The sequence below is a fragment of the Protopterus annectens genome, chromosome 5.part0 (genome assembly GCF_019279795.1).
Source record: "Protopterus annectens isolate FY-2018-M chromosome 5.part0, PAN1.0, whole genome shotgun sequence".
Classification (NCBI taxonomy): Eukaryota; Metazoa; Chordata; order Ceratodontiformes; family Protopteridae; genus Protopterus; species Protopterus annectens.
The window spans coordinates 262,947,825-262,972,373 of NC_056735.1; positions in this window are offsets into that span (position 1 = coordinate 262,947,825).

Consider the following 24,549-nt stretch of genomic DNA (forward strand, 5'->3'; position numbering starts at 1 on the left):
AAGCTCGAAGTCTCTAAGTTGGCTCCTGGCAAGGTAGGTATCCCACAATGCACTAGTAAGAATCCCCAGATCTCGTTTGCCACGTCTATGAGTTCAGAAGTGCTCTCCTTCTTGGCTGTAGCTAAGTTGGAATAGTTTCTTATTTAAATATTTACAGTGCTCTTTTTTCACTATTATAGTCAGTTTAGTATTAATAGCTTACAGTTGTTAACTTGTAGTGGTTAGTGTATTTTTTGTAGTTTTATTGCAAATTGTTGTTGTTTTGGCCATTGCTTCCACAGGCCTTCCTTAGTGGTATCCCTTCATTTCTGTGTGCTAGTTATAGCTAATATTTTCTTAGGCATAGGTTCCTTTTTTAGTTAGGACCTATTCTAGCCTTTGTTTGTTGCTTGCTTATTCTCTCTCTTGCATACCCCTCTGTTCAGGGCTAGGCCTGTTTAAGTTAGAGGACCTAGTCCTCTATTGCCTTTCTCCATTGTGTGTTGTTTCCTCAGCAGGGCTAAGCCCGTTTAAGTTAGAGGACCTAGTCCTTTGTTGTCTTTCTCCCTTGTGTGTTCTTTCTGGAGCAGGGCTAGGCCCGTTTAAGTTAGAGGACCTTGTGCTCTCTTATTATCTTTCTTCGTTTTATAGTCTGTGATTGTTGTTGTGGTAGTATGTCTAAGGAATCTAAAGACCATAAACCTTTGGGTTTCAAGAAATGTCTTAAATGTTCACAAAAATGTCCCTGACTGACGGGCATAGTATTTGTGTTTATTGCTTGGGAGTCATACATCTACAGGAGACATGTACTTTTTGCCATTCGTTTAGTTCTCAGGTTCTCCAGGAAAGGAAGAACAAACTGATCTTGAAAGGTCTCCTTAAACCTTCCTTTGAGGAGGATTTCGCTAGCTCTTCCTCTTCTCATTTCAGGTCTCCCTCTTCTAAAAAAGAGAAGGTCAAGTCGGTGAAAAGACAGTCTCCTACACCGATGGTTAAATCAGGACCTCCAGAGAAAATTGCCAAAATTGACAAACCTTCTACCTCTTTGGCTCCTATGCCTACGGAGCCAGCTGAGGTTATTGACATAGACTTTCCAGTTTCGGCCCCAAGTTTTTCAGAGCTGATAGCTGAATCCATACCTCAGAGCCAGTCAAGAGATTTATTACTGGTATCCCCGACACAGATCTCTGATTTTGCAAAGATCTCAATCCCCTACCTTGTCTTCCAGATCCTCCAGGAGTCTGTCTGAGGAGGATGTCGAGAGGGTGGTGCTTAGACTTTTGAAGTCGTCGCTGCTAGCAAATTTCTTGTCGCCTCCGACCCAATCGGTTCCAGAGCCATCTAAGGCCGTATTACCTGCTTCTGTTCCTCCTCTGAGCCATGCTGGTCTTTTGGAGCCAGAGCTATCGGTGCTGTTTGTTGTGGAACTGTTGGTTCCAGCACCCCAACTGTCTCAGAGCTGAGTTCAGCTACGACAACTTCATTGCCATCCCTGGTGTCTAGGAGTCGAAGCTTACCAGATGGCACCGATGGGGATGTTCAGACCTGAACTTCTTCGGTTCCAAGCCTACCTCTCAGTGCATTGGCTTGGTTGAGCTCGGATCCTACATCTGTCTCTGAGCCGATCGTCCCGGTGCCGGGGTCCACTTCCACTTCCTCAGAACCGGTGGTATCCTCAGAGCTGGAGAGATCTGTCTTTGACATGATGAGGAGCATGCTGTCTAGATCTTCAGCTCTACACAAGGGTACCAGTGCTGTTCCACCTCAAGCTCCGACCTCTGTCTCAGCACTATCTCTCTCTCTCTCTCTTGACAGTAGAGACCCGCAGCCTCAGGAGCCCCCCTTGGGTGGCCCCAGTCTTCCATGACCTCCCCAGAATACCCTTCTGAGGAGCCTCCTCGGAAGAGAACTTGCAAGAGGAAGCACGTAAACTCCCCTGATGAGTCCATCATCTCTGATACTGAACTTGAGGAGTCAGAATGGTCCCCTTGGTTGTCCTCTGATGATATCTCCTTCATAGATATCCTAGAGATCCTGAAACAGAGAGGTGGCTGGCCCACTGTCACCCCTTCTGATGAGGAGTCAGTGTACCTGAAGGCTTTTGGGTCTCTACCTTCAGCCTCTTGGGTGTCTCCACCTCTCGATGAGCTGTTATATTTGGTGAGTCGAAAGGTGTGGGAAACTCCTGACGCCATGGAACAAGTCCCCAGAAGGCCAAACAGATTTCTTTCAGCTCCTAGGGAGAAAGAGTTTCTGACCAAATGTGTGCCTGTAGATGCCATGGTGGTGGCAGCAGCCACAAAGAAGGAACTAGCAGAAATTTCCTTATCTGTCCATTCACTGAACAAAGAGTCTCGAACGATGGACAGATACAGGAAGCGTATTTTTTCTTCAGTGGCTTTTACACTGAGATCGCTGAATTACCTCACCCATTTCACTAGGCTTCAAAGAGATCTCCTAAAAGAGCTAGGAGATACTCTCCAAGGTACTTTAACTGAAGGAGTCCCTGAAAAGGTTACTGCTCAGTTGACCACCTTAAACTCTATTGTTAACTCCTCCATGAGGCTGATATCTTACACAGCAGATGGAGCGAGCAGGGCAGCGGGTTCAGGAGTTTCCCTTAGGAGATACTCCTGGATGCCCTTATGTAACTTTGTTGAGCCCTTCAAATCTACATTTAACAATGCCCCCTTTGATGGTTCCTCTCTGTTTGGACCAAAGGTAAAAGACACACTCACCAGATGCGAGCAGGAAGGTGATGACTCTCTCTTCCATAGGAGTACATTTTTCCACCCCTTCTAGACCATACCCTAAAGGTCAGAAAGGCGGAAAAATGTGGTTCAAGAATTCTCACAGATTTTTCCCAGATGCAGAAGGTGATTCCTTCTCCAGAGTCAGAGGAGGAGGAAATAGTGGTAGACATCGCCCTAGAGGCAGGGGGGGGTCCGCAAAACCAGGGTGACCACAATTCCTTTCATGGACTTCCCTATCAGTGCTCCTGAAGTGGGGCACAACTGCGCTTCTCTGGGGCCAGTCGGGGGTCGCTTATCTTAGTACCTAGAAGCCTGGCATGACATCACACAAGACAAGTGGTTATAATGAATAATTTCCAGAGGATACTACATACCTTTCTCTTTTCCACCTCATCTAAACAAGAGAATCCCAGATGTTCTACCCAACCACAGGGATCAAGCAACTATAGAAGTCCAAAAGTTGCTTCAAAAGAGAGTCATCCAAACCATCCCCGCAGACTAGATAGGATTTGGAACTTACTCCAGATTCTTTTTACTGCCAAAACAAACAGGGGACTGGAGGCTCATCTTAGATCTCAGCAAGTTAAACGAATCAGTGAAGAAGTCCAAGTTCCGAATGGTAACACTGCAGTCTATACTCCTTCTGTTAGGGAAAGACAATTGGATGTGCTCCATAGACCTCCAAGATGCGTACTACCACATAAAAATGAACAGAGCATCAAGGAGTAATTTATGCTTCTGGCTGGGAGCCAGTCATTACCAATTTCGTGCTGTGCCCTTTGGTCTCACCACAGCCCCCCAGGGTGTTCATTAAATGCATGGCAGTAGTAACGGCTCATTTGAGACATCTTGGATTCCAAGTGTTTCCATATCTGGACGACTGACTCCTGACTGCCACCACCAGGCTCCTAATTCTACAAGCCAGGGATTCAACCATCTGAGTCTGCACTCAACTAGGCATTACTATAAATTCGGAAAAGTCTGTCTTGTCGCCCTCTCAATATGTGACTTTTATAGGTGCAGAAATAGACACGGCTCACCTTCCTTCAGACAGAGTACAAAATCTAAGGCAACAAATATACAGCCTGCTTCCCCAACACAAGGTCAAAGCGAAGACAGTGCTCAAACGTCTAGGAACCATGGCCTCTACTATAACTCTAGTTTCGCTAGCCAGACTACATATGAGAATTCTACAATGGCTACTCTTCTCCCAGTGGTCTCTTTAGCAACTGCCTCTGTCTCATCCCTTTTTGATAACGGAATCTTGCAAAAAGGACATTCGTTGATGGATCCAGTCCAATCAACTAACGATAGGGAGACCATTCATTCCTCGCCAACCCGTTGCTACTGTGACCACGGATGCCTCCCAGATAGGGTGGGGGGGGGGCATTGTCTAGTGTTTTAGAGATGAAAGCAGTGCTACTAGCGTTGCAAGCACTTCACGACTTTCTTCCTCTAGGGACAATAGCAATCCAGTCAGACAATATGTCAGTGGTATGATATATAAACAAACAAGAGGGAAGCAGATCGTACCCACTATGTCAAGAGGCTCTACGTGTTTGGCAATGGGTGATATTTTCTCAACGCCTTCTAGTTGCAATCCATATCCCGGGGAGAACCAGTGTGATAGCTGACAAGCTCAGCAGGGCAATCTTGATGCCTCATGAGTGGTCTCTGAATCAGAAAGTCGCGGAACAGATTTTCCGCAAATGGGGACAGCCTTGCTGTGATCTGTTTGCCACCCCCAATGAACACCAAATGCAGCAGCTACTTCACCCTTATCCCTCCCCCTGGGGGAGACACCAAGAGACGCACTTGTCTACAATCGGCCCTCAGGACTTCTTTATGCTTTCCCTCCCTTTCCACTAATATCGAAAGTGATCCAGAAAGCAAAGACTTTGGGAAGTAGAATGATTCTCATCACTCCTTACTGGCTTCATCAAATTTGGTTCCCCTTTCTCGGGCCTCACCTTCTGGATGATCCATGGACTCTGGACCCAGTACCAGACCTTCTGACACATATGTCAGGCACGTTCCATCCCTGTCTCCACACCCTCAACTTGACAGCGTGGCTTCTCCACTTCCATCCCTAGTCAGGCTTCATGATTTCTCCCCTGCGGTTACACATATCCTGACATCTTCTCATAAACCTTCTAAGAGAAAATTGTATACTAGCAAATGGAAAAGATTTTTCTCTCTGGGCACAAGGTAAGAACATAAATCAATACACAGTCTCCATTCCCTTAGTGTTAGAATTTCTAACCAAACTTTTTCATCAGGGATCAGCTGCTACTACAATCAAAGTTCAATTAGCAGCTGTCTTCAGTTTTCATTTGGGACAACATGAACCTAATCTTATGGCTCACAGATTGTGTAAATCTTTTTTAAAAGGCACTACCTTACTAAGACCTCCTTTTCAAGACCCTATATCTCCCTGGGATCTAAATTTTGTTCTTTCAAAACTTATCTCACCACCTTTTGAACCTTCACATACATGTGATTTAAAGTTCCTTTCATGGAAGACCATTTTTCTGGTAGCCATTACGTCTACCAGAAGAGTGTCAGAGCTGCAAGCACTCGGTCAAACCTCCTTACTTGATATTTTATAGAGACAGAGTTTCCCTTCACACTAACCCTTCCTTCTTCCCCAAGATTTGTTCACAATCAAATATTAATCAAACTATTGATCTGCCAGTCTTTTTTTCCAAATCATACAAACAAAGCGAAATACAAGATGTGAAGTTGTTCAATCTTGCCGTTCATTCTTACACATGGGTTCGGAGCCAATCCATCGGCTCCAAGTCGGCTGCTTTCACAAGCTCAAGATCTTAGAGTAGCTCGAGGCCAAGTCCCTATCCTATGATGCTCTCTGTCTCTCCTCAGATCTAGTTTGCCGCTGCAACAGATCGGAGGTCGTTAGAGAGCTTGGCCCAGTATTCTTGATTATTCTTATCTTTATAGCAAAGTTTTTTGCAATTTCTCTTGTAGAGTGTGTTTTTTTGGCTTGTTAGCCTTAGTTTTAGTTTAGGCCTTATTCGGGCCTTTTCTGCTGATGAGATTTTCATCCTCTAAGAGCGGCTGCTCTTAGGCCTATGGCCATTCCTTAGTTGTTTAGAACAGTGTGTTCCCTATCCTTGCTAATACAGTTTATTGTTAGTGTTAGAGTGTTTATATAGATAGTTAGCTCTATAGTTATTGTAAAGTTATGATTTATAGTTAGTGTTAGAGTGTTTATATAGTTATATAGTTACTGTAGAGTTTGCTGTGTGTGTGCTATAGTTAATTACGGATGTTCTTCGTGTTTCACTGTTGCAGTCATTACATTTGGGTTATCCTGCTGGCAGGTTGCCCTCAGTCGGCCTGAATTCCAAAGTCTTGGGTCATGCGTCGGTTGCTGTCGCCTCTTCCCTGACGTCAAGTCGTCAGGGGTATAAAAGATGCAGCCGACGCTATTTTCTTCAGTCTTTCTTGCCGCGCTGTGCCCGAACCAGTAGCAGTTCGCAAGTGCCGGTCGGCCGACTCCTGAGATTTTCGTGTTCGAGTTTCAGATCTGAAGTCTTCATTAAAAGCTAAGTACCCCGTTGGGGAAACATTTTTCTTGCTCCAGACCGATGTCAGAAATAGTTAATAATTGTATTTCTTGTGGGAAGCAAATACCTCATAAGGACTTTCATTCTTACTGTATTCCTTGCCTAGGCCCTGACCACGACGTTTCTAGTTGTCGGTTTTGTGCTAGATTTAACCAATGCACTATTAAGCGTTGGTACGATTTTGCATTAAGCTATTTTGGGCGAAGATTTTATTATACAATGTCATCGGATAGCCATCCGACTACCAGAGTTCACAAAAAACGCAAAGAAAAAGAAAAAGACAGGCAATCAAGGTCCAAAACCGACGATGAAGCTTCTCCTAAGCAAGTCGCTGGTCACCGGTTCTCAGTGAGGCGCTTTCACAGACCCTGACGCCCGCTACTTTAGAGTCGCAGGCCGCTACCAACTCCCACGTGGAGTCGGCCAGGCAGCTGGAAACTCAAGGTATTGGAGCCTCGGAGGTTATTCCCTCAGATGGGTCCGGAGCCGCTGAGCAGGCATCGGCTTCTGAGGGTGTATTCAGACCTAAACAATTATATATTAAACCGACTTCAAAGGCAAAGACTAAAACACCTTTAAAGGCAAAGAAACAAGTTCACCAGCCACATGGACAGGCCTCCATGCCCAAAAAACAGATGCTCAAAATGGCCAAAGACTTAATTACCTTGATCAGGGGTTCCCATCCCCCTCCTGATAAGAGGCCTAGGCAAGAGATAGACTATGAATCTTCAGATCAGGTTTCCATTTCTTCTGATTCCTCTTCTGATCAGGAATATTCTCTTCCCCCCATGAGGATTCTGATGTTGAAGAGTCAATTCCTTCAGCTTCTCCTCCTGAGGACTACTCTTTTGGTGAAACCTTGCATACCATGAGGGAGCACTTCCACTGGGAGAGCCAAGATTTTTCAGAATCTAAGAAGAGGCTCGGAGACTTCCTTTTACTACCTCAACACAGGCCTCTAGCTATTCCACCTGTGTTAGACATTGTAGATGATGTTTTCTCAGAGTCTAGTCTGACCCCTGACTCCTTACCTCCAGTTCCTGTTAAGCCGGACAGATACTACAGGGTCCCTGACTCTCATAATTGTTTTTTCAAAAACCCTACTGCAGACCCAGAAACTATTTCTCAGGGTCCCAAAGGGGTTAAGGCTTCCACTGCAAAAAACCCTACCCCCTCTGACAGGGATTCTAGAGCACTGGATAGATGGGGAAAAAAGATTTACACATCTGCTACTTTAGCTATAAGGGCCTTAAATTGCCAGTTACATATGCTCAGATATCAGCAATATATCATGACACTGCTTAAACAGAAAATGATGGCAAATTCTGAATTTGCAGAAAACAAAGAAATGCAGGATTTATTACATGCAGCTGAACAAGTTGGAAAGCATACTTTGCAATGTGGTTTTGATTCTCTGGAGGCCTCCTGCAGGGCCGCTGTTATGGGTTCTGTCATTAGGAGGCATGCTTGGTTAAAAGAACAAAATCTGCCTGATCATGTTAAAGCAAAATTATTAGATGCTCCATTACAACATGATACCTTGTTTGGTGTTAAAGCAGAAGAGGTGTTAAAGAAAATGGAAGACAAAGCTAAATCTAGGCAAACGGTCAAGGATTTCTTACAGGTACAGCCACCTAGATTTAGCAGACACTGGCCTACAAAGAATTGGTCCTTTCCAGTCTCAGACAGACCTCAAAGGGGCAGATCCAGATGCCCTAGAGGCAGATCACAGCCAGAAGGTACCTACAGGTCTAAGCAATGGGGTGCTTCTACCTCCAAAGGTGGAGAAGACAAATCACAACCATATAGGAAACAGTCCCAATGACTTCCCCCTGCCTGCATCAAGCACTTATATTCTGGCAGCACCCTTAGGGGGAAAACTAGCACTTTTTTCTCAAAATTGGCACATTATAACACAGGACAAATGGGTTCTAGACATAGTGTCACAAGGCTACAAGTTTCACTTCCATACCCTGCCAAGGGCAAACGCTTGGCCAGACCTGCCAAAAAATCAATAGGAAGAGGCTCAAAAACAAGTTGCAGCTCTCATGGACATGAGGGCTACTCAACAAGTGCCACAACAAGAGCAGGGACAAGGATTTTACTCAAGACTGTTCTTGGTACCCAGAAAGGACAAAGCATGGAGACCAATACTGGACCTATCTATTCTAAACACTTTCCTGGATATACCAAAATTCAAGATGTTGACCTTGCAGCAGCTTCTGCCCATGCTGGGCAGAAAGGCTTGGCTCATCACTTTAGACTTAAAAGAGGCATACCTCCATGTCCCAATCAGACAATCATGCAGAAGATACCTCAGATTCAAGGCTGACTCAAAGCATTACCAATTCTCTGCACTGCCCTTTGGCTTATCTACTGCGCCCAGGGTCTTCACAAAGTGCCTGGCACCAGTAATTGCTTACTGCAGACAAAGAGGAATACAAATATATCCTTACTTGGACGACTGCCTCATGCAAGCAGAGAACAAGGACATTCTACTACAGCATCTGACATTTGTGAAAAGACTTTTAACATGCCTAGAGTACACAGTCAACAAAAAGAAATCAAAACTAGTACCCTCTCAAGAGATAATATTCCTGGGTGCAAGCTTAAATACAACTGCCCAGATGGCTTATCTCACTCCAGACAAACAAAGGCAAATGACTACCTATTTGAAGGAAATGGCAACAAAGGCCTAGTAATCTGCAAGAAAAATTCTGCAGGCTTTGGGCTTCATGGCATCCTGCATCCTACTAATACCATATGCAAGACTGCATATGAGGAAAATTCAATGGTACCTAAAAAGTGTCTGGACACAACATTGCCACAGCCTGGAAACAATGATTACTCTCATCCCCTGCCTGCAACAGGAGTTTTGATGGTGGGCAAAGGCTTGTCACCAAAACAAGGGACAGCCATTCTCACTACCCCCAGCCAGGCAGAGCCTAATGACGGATGCATCAGATTATGCCTGGGGGGCACACATGGCAGGAAGAGGCATTTAGGGCACCTGGTCCACAAACCAAAAGCATCTACATATCAATCAAAAAGAGATGCTAGCTGTTCAAAATGCTCTGACAGCCTTCAAGGACATACTTCATCCGGGACATCTACTGGTAAAGACAGACAACACCAGGGTCATGTGGTACATAAACAAGCAAGGGGGCACTCATTCTTACCCCCTTTGCAGACTAGCCATGGCTTTATGGGACACAGCATTGACTTACCAAGTTCATCTGCAGGCACAATTCCTGCCAGGAAAAGAAAATACTCTGGCAGACGAACTAAGCAGAAATCTCATGGATCCCCACGAGTGGCACCTGGATCCACAAGTCTTCAGCATGATAACAAACAAATGGGGATGCCCGGACATAGATCTATTTGCCTCCCCTCACAACAATCAACTAAAAAGATTCTGCACAAGGACTTATCACAGACAAGCTTGGAAAGTGGATGCCTTATCTTTCAACTGGACAAACCTGTCAGTGTATGCCTTTCCTCCACTGCCTCTCCTCCCCAAACCAAAAATGATTCTGATTGCCCCAGACTGGCCACGCCAGTACTGGTATCTGAGCTTAAGGAACTTGTCCTAATGCCCAGCCTGGACCTTACCTGAAATACCTCATCTACTGTCCCAGCTAAACAATCAGATTCTGCACAGCCAACTCAGGACTCTAAACCGGCAGCATGGCGTATAATGTAGCCATACAAACCACTCCTCTCAGTAAAGCTGTGATGGATGTCATTTTAGAAGCCAGAAGGCCTAGTACTAGAAAATCCTATGCTGGGAAATGGAAGATATTTTGTGCTTGGAACCAAGCTCAAGGAACTGATACAGCTGTCCCAAATATTCCTCAGATTTTGCAATACCTAACTGAGATGCTGGACAAAGGCCTATCTTTTTCATCAATTAAAATCCATGCCTCTGCCATTTCAGCTCATTACAATACAGAGCCATCACTCTTTTCTCATCCTTTATTAAGGCAGTACCTCAGAGGAGCCAAAAACTTAAGGCCTCCAAGTAGAATGCCAATACCTGCATGGGACCTCAGTTATGTCTTGGAAAAACTCACCTTACCTCCTTTTGAGCCAGCTGCTACTGCGAATATAGAATTCTGATCTTGGAAAACAGCTCTGCTCCTAGCAATAACTTCTGCATGACGAGTTTCAGAGCTACAGGCTCTCATGGCTGTGGAAACTGTTATCATTTTTTATCCAGACAGAGCCTCTCTGAGAACAAACCCTACATTTATGCCTAAGGTGGTATCCAGTGTAGCCCTTAACCAAACTATTCATTTGCCAACTTTTTATCCAAATCCACAGAACAAGGGGGAGAAAATTCTGCATTCTTTGGACATACACAGACAAATTAGATTCTACCTGGACAAAACTAAAGTTTCAGAAAGACAGAACAATTACTAGTGGCATATGCCGCAGCATCACAAGGAAAGGCTATCTCCAAGCAGACTATTTCAAAGTGGATAGGTCTCTGCATTTGTTTCTGCTACTCACAGCATGGCAAACCAGTGCCTAAGGGCATTAGGCCACATTCAACCAGAGCTGCAGCCAATTCTGCAGCCTTTCTCAGGGGAGTACCAACCAAAGACATTTTAGAGGCTGCTACTTGGAGTTCAGTGCATACCTTTATAAAACATTACAATCTGCCTCTTTACTCTAAATCCAGGGCAGGCTTTGCCACTGCAGTTCTGCAGGGCCTCATAGCCGCTCCTAATGCTGTTTAGCTTCAGCCCCCCAACCATAGCTTTGGGACTCAACCCAAATGTAATGACTGCAACAGTGAAACATGAAGAACACAGTACAGTTGTGTACACTTACCATAAATGTAGATGTTCGAGTGTATTCACTGTTGCAGTCCAGGTTAACCACCCGCCATCCCCCTTACTTTTGCTGGAACTTATCTTTACTTCTCTAATCTATACAACCTAGGTGGTGTATTTGCTTATAGATGAAGGTAAAGCTTATTTTGGTGCATGTATGTTTTATTTACATATTTTTAGCCTACCCTTTTGGGGGCACCTGACATCTGGGGCAAGAAAAACGGAAGAAAATGGCATTGGCTGCATCTTTTATACCCCTGATGACATCAGGGAAGAGGCAACAGCAACCGACGCAGGACCCAAGACTTTCGAATTCAGGCCGACTGAGGTCAACCTGCCAGCAGGATAACCCAAATGTAATGACTGCAACAGTGAATACACTCCAACATCTACATTTATGGTAAGTGTACACAACTGTACTTTTCCTTAGTGTGGCTTAAATAATTGTTTTTGGATTGCTTCTGATTGGTGCATACTGTTGTTATTATTATGGCTAATCAGAGGGAAAAGCAAAAGTCAGGGTTTAAAAAATGCCATAAATGTGGGCAGAAAATGTCTATTACTGACTCCCATGTTAATTGTGTTTATTGCTTGGGGCCAGTTCATCTCAAGGAGGATTGCTCTATCTGCCATTCCTTTAGTAGCAGGGTGTTGCTGGAGAGAAGAAGAAAACTGGTGGCTAGAGGCTTGCTGAAGCCAGATTTTCAGGAGTCCTTGGACAAGACTGACCAAACTTCCAAGTCTTCAAAGGGGTTGAAGTCCTCCAAAGCTTCGTTGGAGCACAAGTCATCGGCTCTGAGCCTTGCTGTTAAGGTGCGGTCAGCAGCTCTGCAGTCTTTGGAGCCATGCACCAAGCCAGTGTTTCGGAGCTGGCCCCCAGTTTTGGAGCCGGTCTCCGAAACCTTGAGGTCACCCATTCTGCAATCGGTGGCTGCTTCGGTACCTTTGATTTGTTCTTCAAGAACCCTCTCTGATGTGGACCGAGTGGTGCAGAGGCTTCTCGAGAACCCGGAACTGGCCAAATTATTATCTGCTTCGACCCAACCAGTTTCGAAGCCCAAGACCATTGTACCTGCTGTGACTACTCCTCCTCCGAGCCGAGCCGGGCCGGGCCTTTGGAGCTGGGGGAGGGGGATCTGATGATTGTGGAGCATTTGGAGCCGAGGCCTGTTCCAGTGCTATCGGCTCCATCAACCCTGACTTCGGTGCCGTTCGAGGAGTCTGGGAGCCGACATTCTCTGGGCGGCTCCAGGGGGGGAGAGTCGAACCGATACATTGGTTCTGACCCTTCCGCTCGGAGCTTCAGTGCGGATGAGCAGGGCTCCTTCCTCTGGGTTGGAGCCCACTGTCTCGGTGCCGGGGAGGTTGCCATCTTCTTCGGAACAAGCAGCTTCTTCGGGTTGGAGCAGTGGAGCCTTCGATGCTATGAGGAGGGTTATGTCTTCCAAGACTCACACGTCATCAGGGCCCTCCTCCTCCTCCCCTAAAGTGCCACTTTCTGCATCTACATCACAGGTCCCCAAGAGTCGAGGCTCAGAGCCTCAGGTAACCCAACTGGGTGACCCATGTTCTGCTGAGACCTCACCAGAAGCCCCCACTGATGAGGTTCCCAGGAAGAAACTTTGCAAGAGGAGGCATTTGGACTTCCCGCAGGAGTCTCTTACATCAGACACCTACTTAGAGGAGTCAGAAGGGTTCCCACTGTCCCCCCCCTGAAGGATATCTACTTTTCTGATATCCTTGAGGTCCTTAAGCAGAGGGGTGACTGGCAGTCCGTTAGCCCTACTGAGGATGAGTCACTACCAATTCTGAGCACTGCCCTTTGTCCTCACAACAGCCCCCAGAGTGTTTACCAAATGCATGGCAGTGGTTACGGCTCACCTGAGGCATCTAGGATTCTTAGTGTTTCCATATCTGGATGACTGGCTCCTTACTGCCGCCTCCAGGCATCAACTAATTCTGTCCAGGATCACACTCTCAATCTGTGCTCTCAGTTAGGAATAACTATAAATTTTGACAAGTTTGCGTTGTCACCATCACAGCGTATCTCCTTTAGCTGAGCAGACTTAGACACCACCACTGCCATGGTAAAATTGCCACTGGACAGAATAGCCACTCTTTGAAACCATGTATCGGACATTCTGATGAGAAAAAAGTACCAGCCTGTCAAGTGTTGAAACTACTAGGTACCATGGCAGCTACGCTCATAGCAGTTCCTCTGGGGTGTATGCACATGAGAATACTTTAATGGCTGCTCTTCACCCAGTGGTCTTACCAACAGCTTCCGATGTCATTTTTGATAATTATTACAGACTCTTGCAAGAAGGATCTTCTTTGGTGGTTGACCAGCCACCAGGTAACAGTAGGTCGCCCATTTGTTTCTCCCCCACCATCAGCCACGGTAACCACGGATGCTTCTCTGATAGGGTGGGGGGGCTTTTTCAGGGAAGAACAGCCCAAGGCACCTGGTTAGAAACAGAGTCACAGTTGCACATCAGTATCCTGCAGCTGAGAGCGGTGCTTTTGGCACTGCAGCACTTCCATGACTCTCTTCCTCTGGGGACGATTGCGATCCAGACAGGTCTGGTACATCAACAAGCAAGGGGAAACCAAGTCTTACCCCTTATGTCGAGAGGCCTTGAGAATTTGGCAGTGGGCAGTATCCACTGGGTGCTTTCTGATAGCAACACACATCCTGGGGAAATCCAACGTGATCGCGGACAAACTGAGCAGAGCCATTCTGTTACCGCATGAGTGGTCCCTCAAAGACGAGGTTGCAGAGATGATTTTCCTTAGATGGGGCCAGCCTTGCTGCGACCTGTTTGCATCCCCTATGAAGGCCAAATGCAGAAGCTACTTTGCCCTGAATCCCCCACCAGGGGACAACCCAAGGGGCTCACTCGTACACGATTGGCCCCCAGGATTCATATATGCCTTTCCACCAACTCCCCTAATTCTGAAATTCTTACAGAAAGCCAAAGCACTGGGAAGGACTGTAATCTTAATAGCCCCTTTTTGGCCTCGACAGATTTGGCTTCCCTTCCTTTGACTCTATAAACTGGAGGAACCTTGGATTCTGGATCCAGTTCCAGATCTGCTGACACATTCGTCAGGGGCCCTTCATCCCTCTCTTCATTCCATCAGACTGACAGCTTGGCTGCTCCGATTCCCAACCTAGCCAGGTCACACGACTTTTCGTCGGAGGTACAGCATATTCTTGTATCTTCGCATAAAGCTTCTACTAGAAAGTTTTATGCCAGCAAATGGAAGTGATTTGCCTTTTGGGCCTCCCAGAATAATATTGATCCTTACGTTGCCCCAATTGCTAGTGTTCTGGAATTTCTGTCTAAGCTTTTTCATGAAGGTGCTGCAGCTGCCACTATAAGAGTTCAATTGGCTGCAATTTTGAATTTCAACCTTGGATCTGAAGGCTCTAACCTAATGTCTCACAGACTATGTAGGGCCTTCTTAAAGGGTACCATTCATCTTAGACCGCCTGTTAGACAACCTTTTACTCCCTGTACTTTAAATTTTGTGCTGTCACAGATTATTCTCCCTCCATCTGAGCCTGCATCATCCTGCCATTTAAAATTTCTCTCTTGGAAAACATTTTTCTTGGTAGCCATTACCTCAGCACGTAGAGTGTCAGAACTTCAAGCCCCATCTATCAAACCCCCATATTTGGTGTTTCATCCTGATAGAGTGTCACTGAGGGCTAATCCTTCCTTCCTTTCAAAGGTGTTCCGAGACTAACCTGAATCAAACTATTGAACTCCCAACTTTCTTCAGTAACCATTCTAACAAGTTGGAGTATATGTTGCATAAGCTAGATGTTCACAGACAATTGATATTCTATTTGGACAGAACAAAGGAATTTAGAAAGTCTGAACAACTCTGTTTTTCATGCTGACACTAAGAAAGGGCTACCAGTATCTAAAGTTACCCTTTCCAAATGGTTAACTGACTGCATTAAATTTACATACTCCTCAGCGAACCAACCATTAAAATATGGCGTGAAAGCGCATTCCACTAGGGCTGTTTCCACTTCTTCAGCTTATGCGGCTCGATTGCCTTTGGATACTATATGTGCAGCTGCCACTTGGTCTAAGTTGCATACCTTTATTACTCATCACAAGGTAGGCAGGGCCTACAGGGACAGGGCTTCCTTTGGTTCCACTGTCCTCAGGAATGTACTCCCATGAGCCACCCAGGATTAGGGTACTTGGGACGCTACCCATGTGTAAGAATGAACAGCGAGATTGAACAACTTCACATAAAGAAGTTATGTACTTACCATAACATTCCATGTGAGTTGTTCATCTCGCCTTCATTCTTACATTCCCACCCACCTTCCCCCTCCAGGTTCTCGAAGAACGAGTAAGACTTGTGGTCTGGTGGGTCTTGTTTTACGACTTCTTACTCCGGCTGGAGTACCTGTTATGTGTTATATCTGTTAGATGCTGGGATCAGCAAACTAGATCTGAGGTGAGACAGAGAGCATCATGGGATAGGGACTTGACCTCGAGCTGCTCTAAGATCTTGAGCTTGTGAAAGCGGCTGACTTGGAGCCGATGGATCAGCTCCGAACCCATGTGTAAGAATGAAGGCCAGATGAACAACTCACATGGAATGTTATGGTAAGTACATAACTTCTTTTTTCATCAACTTGATGTACACAGACAGTTAAGGTTCTATCTACATAGAACAAAAGAGTTTAAGAGATCAGACCAATTATTTATATCTTTTTCGGAGATGAGAAAAGGAATGCCAGCCTCCAAGATAACGTTATCAAACTAGATTTCAAATTGCATATCTTTTATTTACTCTTTTAATGGCAAAGAACTCCCATTTAAAATTAAAGCTCATTCCACCAGATCTATATCAACATCTGCCACTTTTCAAGCCAGAATTCCAATGGACAGTATATGTGCAGCAGCAACTTGAGCTACACCTCATACCTTTATTACTCATTACAAGTTGGACTTGGCCTCCAGGGGTAGAGCCTCCTTTGGTTCCGTGGTTCTTAGGAGTATATTCCTGTGAGCCACCCAAGAAAAAGGTGCTAGGGACACTGTCCCATATGTAAGAATAATGGCGAAATAGTACTACAGAACATAAAGAAGTTATGTACTCACCATAACGTTCCATGTTTGTAGTCCATCTCGCCCTTCATTCTTATGAACCCACCCACCTACCCCCGTCCCATGTATCCTTGGAGGATCTGGAGACAAAATGTCTGTCTTCCTTAGGGTTGGAGACCTTTCATCTTTGTTTTTCCTTCTGGAAATACTTTATATCACTTTTATAGACAGCAGCAAACAAGATCTGGGGATTCTTACTAGTGCATTATGGGATACCTACCTTGCCACGAGCCAACTTAGAGACTTCGAGCTTTGTAATCAGCCAAGTTGAAGCCGAGGATTGGCTTCGAACCCATATGTACGAATGAAGGGCGAGATGGACTACAAACATTAAACATTATGGTGAGTACACAACTTCTTTTTTTATCTAATTCAGGGTTAACTAGAAATTGGAGTCTATTGGCAAGTAATGGAATGTAAGGCAGAGAACAATTTTGAATGAGACATGGGTCAGTCACAGGAAGCACACACACACACACACACACACACACACACACACACACACACACACACACACACACACACACACACACACACACAGAGAAGATGAGACAAAAGGGTAAAAAAATATGCAGAACATAGGAGCAATATTAGCCATACTATCAAAGGCACCATAAGCTGCCTAGCCACATACACCTTTAAGGAGCCATACTTAAAAATGCATGCCACCCTAACAATTTGATGTCATGAGGTATGCTGCCTTAGCAATAAACTTGGTTTCAAAAAGGGAGAAAAGTAGTTCAGTGATAACCTTTAAGGAAGAGAAAACAAGAGGATGATTATGATGGCAGACTGCAGTCTGCAAACGTGGCCCACAGTACCTCATCATCAAAGGCTCTACAGGCCTCCATTAAAAATGGACTCTGTCCCAGTCGGACTTTCCCTGTAAACAAAAATGTTAAATAAATAAAATATTTAAACTGACCTTAGCACTTGTTTTCAAATTACTTGCAAAAAAATTGTTGGTTTGTTTACTTTTCATGTGCTACAGAATTAGACCAAAAGCCATAATGGTTAAAAAGGTCAGCATGGAATGCAGTACCCTGCATCCCTTTGATTTAACCCCAGTGTTATCCTACTTTGTGTCCTTCACATGTACTTGCACACTATCATAATTTGCCTCCCCTTCCCCACCCTTTTCCAAGTATTTTCTCCCCTAAATTTAGAAGTATGTGCTAGACAAGAATGGATGTTCTTTTCTAAGCTGTTTGTAGTCTCAGGGTAGAACAGCAACAGCAAAGGGATATACACAACACGTATAGGCTCAGCTATGTTTGATTTGCTTTAGAAGAGGACTTTGAGTCTTTGGAAAATATACTGTTTTACCTCAGAATAGAAATAATTTGGTCTGTAATGTAATGTAATGTCCAAGCTGCTGTATACTGAACAAAATGAATAAACAGGTCGCTGCACTCCACTTGTTGCGGCTGCTGCTATATACCCTCCAATTACAACCCAAATCAACTGAATCCAATAGGCAGTCTGCCTCATGACAAAGCTGATGTCACATGCATGCCTCTGTATGCTGGCGATGCATGGTGACGTCAGCCATAAATTTAAATTGTAGATGTAAAAAAAAAAAGAAAAAAAATTTTGAAAAAATCGGGAATTAAAGGAGCCACTCGGGAATTCGTGACACCCCATTATTTTACCCCCAGAACCGGTAAATACTGAGGAATTCGGTATGGTTGAGAGGAATGTTTATGCCACGCAAGTAGTAATTCATATTTTTGTGGCCAGTTAAGGGAATACTCCATCTGGTCAACATTACCAGCAGCACATAATACTCCATTGCAAGGCCACTTATTCATAATGTGGAAAGTCATTCACTGTCCCCAAGTATCACTTTAGAATGTGGAAAGGAAAAAGGCAGCTCTGATGTTCTTTTCATTCTTCCTCAGTGAATGGATTACAGATGCGATCCTCAGATCCGAATCTGCTGCATACTTCAGACTTTGGATCCAACTTTTGAGCTCCTCCCTCTACCCATAATGCCCTAGTCCATTCTCAATACCACAGATCTCATTTGCTGCCTTCATGCTTGGATGTAGGATCCTTCTCTCAAGCATTTTGCTGAGTTTCAACAACTTCTTTGTAAGTGAAAATTTAGCCTTATCTAAAATTTCTATCAGTTACTTTTATTATCTGTTTTCTCTTTTCTGCATTACGAGTAGTTTCTATACATTTATAGTATATTCCTATTTACCATAGTTGGTACATTTTTTCTTACTATACCCATTCTGTCCTTCCTTCCCTTTATTACAGGGTAATTCTTAATTACCATTGCTAATAATATTTTCTTTCTTTCTATGTTTTCTAACAAAAAAAGTCTTGTTTGTTTTTATATCATCCTTTCCTTCTACTGTACTGGCTGACAAGCAAACAGGCTTTAAACATTCTCTTCTTGTGGGCACAAAATTCCTAACTCTGATGCCCACAAGGAGTTTGTATATTGTCATGGAGTAGCTCATCTGAACACCAACTGCTCAGTTTGTGCAGCCTTCAGTGCAAGGGCTTTAGCTGATAGATGCAGCAAACTGACACGGGTCTACTTCCTCTCTCAACTACATCTTCAGGGGCTCAAACTCCCATTAAAACCTCAAAAACTCTTTCAGAGCATAGAAAGTGTTCACCGGCAAAGTCCCCCAGGACTTCTTCAGAAGTGCCACAAAAAATTTCAAAATCATTGGATCCAACTTCATCAGACCTGAAAGTACACACGTTGGATCCAAAATCATTGTTTCATAAAACATTGGATGTGATTACTATTTTGGTAAGCCCTACAGCACAGGTTTTGGATCCCAAGCCCTTAGATCTGAAACCTAGTACATCATGTACTCCGAGGGCTTACTCTCCAGAGTTCCTGTTGGATCCAGTCTCCCCTAGGCTCCATTCCACCTTTATGCAAACTCCCAAAAAAGCACTCTAGGCCGCAGTCTACCACATCCTCCAGGTCCTCCAGAAGTCTTTCTGAAGCAGATGTGGATAGGATGATGCAAAATTTCCTCAGAGCTCTGATCAAGTTGGAGGTCATTCCGGTTCAATCCTGTATTGGATCCATGAGTCTTTGGCCACTACTCACACAGTGTTATCTCCTTCTCCAGTCCATCCTTCGGTTTCAGAGCTCCAAGAACCAACAACCCAGAGAGTTCTGGAGTTGGATCCGAAGAGAACTACTTCCTCGACTCTGACAGCATTCCTGACCAGTTCCTCTCCTACTCCTTTGGATCAGAATGGGTCCTTGGGCAGAATTGTTGGAGTCAGATCCGTGGGGCTGGGATCTACTCCAATGTTATTGGATCCATTCCTGCCTCTTGGAGTCTTGGCGCTGGACAACTCTGGTCTGGTTCCCTCCTCCTGGCATGGATCCAGTCAGAGTCATGATCTACCCATACTGGAAGTCTCAGCTCCAGTGTAGGTGATCACGACTTCTCTGGGTCCAGCTGCTTTTGTGGTTGTGGAAAGGGCTTTTTCTTCTTTTAGAGATCTGGTCAGTCATCCCTTGGATCCATTTCCTGTTCCCTGTTCATTTCTGAGTTCCTTGTCCATCAGGCCTATTCTACAGGGACAGCCAGTTCCACCTAACTTCTAGTCAGTCCCCTATAGAGGAACTCCTCCTTTCTTCTGATACCTCCCCTGAGCATCCCCCCAAGGAAATCCATCGGAAGAGGACGTGCAAGAGGAGGCACATAGATTCCCTGTTGGAATCTCTCACTGAAGATACTGATTTCAAGGAAGAGGAAGGTGAAGTGTCCCCATTTCACCACCTGTTGATGTCTCCTTTGGAGACATATTAGAGATTGTTAGACAAAAAAGTGGTTGGTCTTCTGATAATCCTCCAGAGGAGTCCATATTTTTGGATGTTTTTGGTTCTGGCCCATCTACATCTTGGGTGACCTCCCCGGTGGATGAGCTAATTGATCTAGTCTCACACCAAGTATGGAAGGAGCCAGATTCCGTTAAATCTGTACAGTGTCAACCTGACAAATTCCTTGCTACTCCTAAAGATAAACCTCACTGGAGCAAAGGAGTCCCAGTAGATGCTATGCTGGTGGCAGCAGCCAGTAAAAAAGAGCTGCAGAACAGAGCTTGTCTGTCCACCCACCAAATAGAGAATCTAGGGCACTGGACAGATTTGGGAAGTGAGTCTTTGCATCAGTGACATTTTCCTTGAGGTCACTTAACTGTTTGGCACATTCTACAAGGCTGCAGAGTGATTTGACCAAAGAACTGTCAAATTCTCTCTCTGAGTCCATGTCTGCAGAGGATTTCAAAAGATCATCTTCTCAGCTGGCCACTCTTTTATCACTTTAACATGTGTCCATTAGTTGATCTGTCATACAGCTGAAGGTGCCTCACAGGTGGCTGGTTCAGGGATTTCCATAAGGAGACATGCCTGAATGTGGCTATGTGACTTTGCGGAGTCTTTCGTCAGCACACCCTTTGATGACACATCTTTGTTTGGTCTATCTGTGAAGGAAACACTTAACCATAGCAAACAAGAAGGAAAGAACTGTCTGCCATGGGAATCAAGTTTTCTACCCCTCAACAAATGTCTAGAAATCAGAGAGGTGGTAAGAAAATGTGGTTTTGCAAATCTCAGGGTCCTTTTCAACACATGGATACAACTTCAGAGGCAGAGGAAGCAGTTCTAATGACAGAGGCCGCCCTGGAGGCAGAGGAGGCCTGCAAAATCATGGTTTCCATGATTCTTTTCTAGGTAGACCCTTTCAAGGTTCCTGATGTGCTGCCCAACTGCCCACCTCTGGAGAAGTCACCCAGATGCCTGGACTACTACAACAAAAGATACCTGAGTGCAAAAAATATTATCTAGAGGTTACACCATACCATTTTCCAAACCACCACTCTACAAATGAAGGAAGCTTCCAGATGTTCCACCCAGTCAGAGTAAGGCAACAGCCCAAGAAATTCAAAACCTACTAGACCAGACCAAACAGGATTCAGAAGTTAATGTTTCTTTTTAGTACCTAAAAATACAGGGGACCTGAGACCAATTTTGAATCCAAGCAAACTGAATCAGTATGTGAAAAAGTCAAAGTTCCAAATAGTCATGGTCCAGTCCATTCTGCAATATATATTTGCAAGGACGATTGGATGTGCTCTATAGATGTTCAGGATGCGCAGTGTCACATTAAAATAAACAGGCACTCCCAAAGATATTTACTCTTTTGGTTGGGAGCCAGTCATTACCAATTCAGAGCCCTGCCCTTTGGACTCACCACAGCCCCCAGGGTGTTCAACAAATATATGGCATTGGTGGCAGCTCACTTAAGACTAAAAGAATTTTGAGTGTTGCAATACCTAGACGACTGGCTGCACAACACTCCCTCTATGCATCTCCTTCAACAATCCAGGAACTGTTTTCTCCAAATTTGTCACTTACTGGAAATAACAATCCATTACATCAAATCAAATCTGACACCAGCATAGAGCCTGGAGTTTATTGGCACACATTTAAACATGTCAACACAAATTGCATCTTTACCAACTCATCCCAAAGACACACTCAGATCTCAGGTTTATCAGATTCTATCCCATCCGTCTCCTCCAGCCAGATTCATACTTCAAGCTTTGGGTGTATGGCAGCAGCAATAATCCTGCTTCCTTTAGTATGTTACTATATGCGTGTTCTTCAATGGACTCTAGCTGTTCAATGGTCTGTTCTTCTACAACCTCTGTCTTTTCCAGTCAAGCTTACACCAATTTGCAAACACCACATTCAGTGGTGGAGCCAGTTAGATGACATTTATACAGGCCGACCTTTCTTTTACCACCCCCATTGGCCTCAGTGACTATGGATGCCTCCCATTTGGAGCGGGGGGGAGATTACTTGGGAAGGACAGTCCAAGGCACGTGGTCTCCCAAGAGACCTGTTTGGATATCAATGTCCTGGAGATGAGAGCTGTGCTATTAGCGTTGCAGGCATTTCAAGATGCTCTTCTTCTAGGGAGTATTGCAATTCAGACCGATGACATGTCTGTCGTCTGGTACATCAACAAACAAGGGGAATCTCAGTCTTACCCTCTCTGCCAGGAGGCTATGAGAGTGTGGCAATGGGCGAAGTCCACCAACCACTTTCTAGTTGCAGTGTGCATTCCAGGGAAACCGATGTACTAGCAGACAAACTCAGCAGGTCCATTCTGATGCCTCTTGGGTGGTCTCAATCAATTAATTACAGAGAAAATTTTCCATCATTGGGGCCAGCCTTGCTGCAACCTCTTTGTATCCTTCCACAACAGCAAGTGCAGCAGTTATTTTGCCCTGATTCCCCCTCAGGGGGAGTCACCAAGAGATGTTCTGGTCCACATTTGGCCTTTCAGTCTCCTTTATGCTTATCCCCCGCTTCCCTTGTTCCCCAAATTCCTATAGAAAGTAATCCAGTTGAAGAGCTCAGTCATCCTCATTGCCCCCTACTGGCCTCGACAGGTGTGGTTCCCCTTCTTTTGGTCTCATCTTCATTATCCTCCCTGGATACTGGACCATTATCTGCTCTCACACTCCCCAGGAATGAGTCATTCCAATATCCCAGCACTTAAACTAACCACATGGTTTCTCCATTTCCAATAATAGCCAGACAACCCAGGTTTTCTTCCCCCTTTAAGTACCATTCTATTATCCTCACAAAAAGACTTCATTAAGAAGGTTTACATGAGCAAATGGAAAAGATTTTCCCTTTGGCCATTGAGAAATAATGTTGACCCTTTTACTGCCCCAGTCTCTAGTGTTCTTGATATTCTGGTTGCTCTTTTCAAAGAAGAAGCTAGTTTTTCTATGAATAAACAACAACTGGTAGCCATTTCAAATTTTGATATAGGTGATGAACATTATTTTTTGACTTCTTGCATGTTATGTAAAGCTTTTCTGAAAGGGGCTTTTCTCCTTAGACTCTCCAATAAGGGATCCTTCACCTCCCTGGGATCTGACTGTGGTACTACAAGGTCTGACTCAAAAACCCTTTGAACCTTCAGCAACAAATGATTTAAAACTCCTGTCTCACGGAAAACAGCCTTTCTAGTAGCTATCAATTCTGCAAAAAGAATTTCTGAACTCCCGTCTATTTCCTCAAAGACTTCCTACATTATTTTCCATAAAGACAGGGTAACTTTACGAACAAACCTGTCTTTTTTTACCTAAAGTGGCTTCTGAATCTAACATTAACAAATCTATTCATTTACTGGTTTCCTTTCCCAATTTTTCAAAAAAAAGAGAATACATGCTACATCTCCTGGATGTGCACAGATAATTATGTTTTTATCAACACAGAATGAAACAAATTAGAAAGGGCTTTTCATCAAGAAAAAAGGAGGTCATTGTCCCACTGTACACATCCCTCATTGGACCCATTATAGAATACAACGCCCCATTTGGTATGTACCTCTCAAGACATCTGCAACAACTGGAAAGGCCGCAGAAATACCTCACTAAAAGAATTACAGGCCTAAAGCCAATGCCCTATGCTGACTACCTTAAAAAACTCCAGCTATTCTCTGTCGCATATCATCTACTTCGAGGCGATCTCTGCTTAACATACAAGGCCATGCCAAACCCAGAGCTGTTGGACATGCTACACTTAAAAAAAATCACAATTCCTCAGAGCCACAAGCTCAAGGGATCTAAACCTTGTCATCACAATAAACACAACATGCTGGAGGGATAGGTTCCTGACCCAGAGACTCCCCAGACTCTGGAATAGACTGCCCATACATGTCAAGCAGAGCGCCTCTTTGGCCCTCTTCAAAAGGAGCCTTGATGATTGGATGGGAGAAAGGAAATTCACCCCAGGGATCACATCAGTCGCCCTGCTAGACAGGGGCCCAGAAAAGTAAATAGTGTGGGAAGAAATAGCCAGGGAATTGTTATGGCTAGGCTTGTATAGGCCCTAGGGCCGATAGCCTAGTACCGACCTATGAACCTAATCAGATCACTTATTTGTAACCTTCTCATCAAACTGACTGGGTAATGTAGTTTCTAAAGTTACATTGGCTAAATGGATTACTGATAGCATTTCTTGGCTCTATTCTCAATAAGGCATTTCTCTACGAAGACCACCTAAAGCCCACTAAACTAGATCCATGGCCACTTCATTTGCTTTTTGGTCAAGAACTTCCACTGATGATATTTGTGCAGCAGCCACATGGTCCAGTGCTCCTGTCTTTGTTACTTATTACAAATTGGATTTAATATCCAGAAGCAGAGCTGCCTTTGGCTCAGTGGTTCTCCGGAATAT